Genomic DNA, 2,623 nt, shown 5'->3' with positions numbered 1-2,623 from the left:
TCTGAAAATTGCGGTAATATTCGATTGAGATTCGATTGCGTTCGACAATCAAATTTCAATCGTTCGATTGCGTTCGATTTGGTTCGACTGGTTCGATCGTCAATTCCGTTCGATTGAGATCGTCTGGGAATGTTGAGTTTTGTTTATATGGCAGTTTGTGACGGACTGATTATGTTTTATGCATTATAATGTACCCGTTGAATAATCATAAGCTTAAAAAAATCTTGAGTATCGATTTTCTATCGATCTCCTATCTGGATCGTGTGAACCAGTGTTAGCTGCTACCAAGTTAGCCTGGATATCCAGACCGTAAACTATTTCACCGTCTAGTTTTTTATAATCTTGTCTCAGGTTTACGGTCTGGTTCAAGTAACTCGTCTGGCAGGGATATCTGTCCCTGCATATGCGAGTGTCTCTAATTGGTCAGTACGCGCCCAGTCACTGAGCAGAATTTTCGCGGGCTTTTCGATATTTCTCGATGCGCGCGCATAATTTATGGAAAAAGCTGACATGGCAAAAAAACATAGAAAATGAAAACACAGGTTCATTTCGAAACAAAATGGCTGATGGAAAGGAGCCTTTATGAATGTGGCTGACGTTTGGATGTGGTTTGAATTAGTTTTGAAAGGCTTTTGAGTTTGTAAAAGAGGTTTTATGGTAAGTAATTATGTGTGTCTGCCTGGGTTTCCAAAGTTTTGAGATTCTGTCAACAAGGGTTCACTCACAGACTGTCAGTTACATCAAAATGCCTCGAAAATGTTGATATGAAAATTGCGTAATCAGAGAACGTATGTCTCGCTCATTATAAAAAGGCCGACACAAACTTTCAATAATTGGATTGTAACATCGAGTTAAGTCTCTTTTGTTAAGTCACCAGGGGGTAAATAAAACAGACCTTGATACATTTATCGTTCGTTTCAACTTGACCATTCGTTTAAAACTCAGCGTCCCAAATATTTGGGGTAGGTAAAATATGTACAAAGAAATTCATACTTTTCCAACTTGACAAATCTTTAAAAAAGAAGCGAACAATAAAATATAATTACCCTTTCCAAATAAACCTCTTCGGTGGCGAGCGTAGTCTACTCTGACGTAATTGTAAAATTTATGTGATGGGAGTTTGACATAGTAATGTAATGTTGTTTGGGGAATTATGAAGTTCTCTGGAATTTCGATTGCATTTATTCAGGTTGATTTTTTATGACTTCTAATGGTACTTTTTCTAACGAGTTTGATTACTCTGTTCTCACACTTATGTCTTTTTTTTTCGCGTCCTTTTCCGTGATTACTTTTATTTATATTTTTAAAGACAGGTAAGAAGGCATATTGATGTAACTGACTGTGTCATTCAAAACTGTATCAGACTTTTTTAGTTGCACCAGACTCTATAATTTTAGAAACTTTGTATGTTGAGGTAAGAGTGTTTTTTTCTGAAATTTTGAGTCTGGATACCCAGGCTACTACCAAATGCATGACGACCCTGCCGGTGCACCCGACAGTCGGGTGCTGTCGGGTGTTTTGTCGGGTGCTAAATTTCTAAATTTGCGAAAACACCCGACAATAGCGCACCCGACAGTCGGGTGCTAAAATTCCTAACTTTGTTACATGTCGGGTGCTGTTAAAGGCGCCCAAGATGTAGCACCCGACAAAGTGCACCCAACTGTCGGGTGTTTAAATTTCCAACTTAGAACACCCGACAACAGCACCCGACTGTCGGGTGCACCGGCAGGATAGCAGGGTCGTAGTGCAAGTCCAAGTAAGTGTGAAGTGCAGAAAGTAAGATAAACAACAACAGAGCGAGAGCACCAAAGCTTTTTCCACTTTTCCAGTCAGACTTTTGACAAGAAACCAGGAAAAACACATCAAGAAAAAACAGCAGACTTACGACATCTGTTCTGAACAAGTTCCAAGTTTCTTGTTCTGCACAGCAAATCAGTTGAAGTTGAAGATTTTCTAGAAAATTATTCGGAGTGGTTAGAGTTGCGGAAGGTTATTGCGAAGCGAATGTACATGAGCGAAGCAGTTTTGCTATCGTGTGTGCGTACCTTTAACTTTCCATTCTTTCAACCATCTATAAGGCAGGAGATGGGAAAAACGTTTCGAATCTCCGAGTTGCGCGATACCAAAATATAAAGGAGATAAAATACAAAGGATATTCAGCGAAATGGTAACTCAAATTACCTCCGTCATATCAAATTTGATGTATACGTCAGAATGATACGAAGAACGAGTCAACCCTCCGTGACCCGTGACGTCAATATTTAGGAGATAACAAGCGTGAAGAATATTCAGGGAAATGATAAAACAAATTACCTCCGTTATAGTAAATTGTTATATTTGAATTTATATCAAAACGAAAGTGATGCCATTATGCTCCCTATCCTGTTTGACGCACGGCGATAGAGATATCTTGACACTGATTGGTTCTACAGATTTGTTGTCATGGTTTCAGTTTATCATCAAAATGGTTATTCTCTTTTTTTTCCTCCGAATTTGGCTGAATCGCAATTCTGAGAAACTGCTTGGCTGTTTTTTTGAATTTTTATTGAGTCATTACTTTCTGTTATCATCATTACAATTTACTATAATTTGTCCTGTTTTTCTTAGCTTCGATCCTTGATTG

Source organism: Clytia hemisphaerica, unplaced genomic scaffold, assembly GCF_902728285.1.
Source record: "Clytia hemisphaerica strain Z4C2 unplaced genomic scaffold, Clytia hemisphaerica genome assembly, whole genome shotgun sequence".
In the NCBI taxonomy this organism is placed as follows: Eukaryota; Metazoa; Cnidaria; class Hydrozoa; order Leptothecata; family Clytiidae; genus Clytia; species Clytia hemisphaerica.
Note: the sequence above shows the minus strand (reverse complement) of the source record.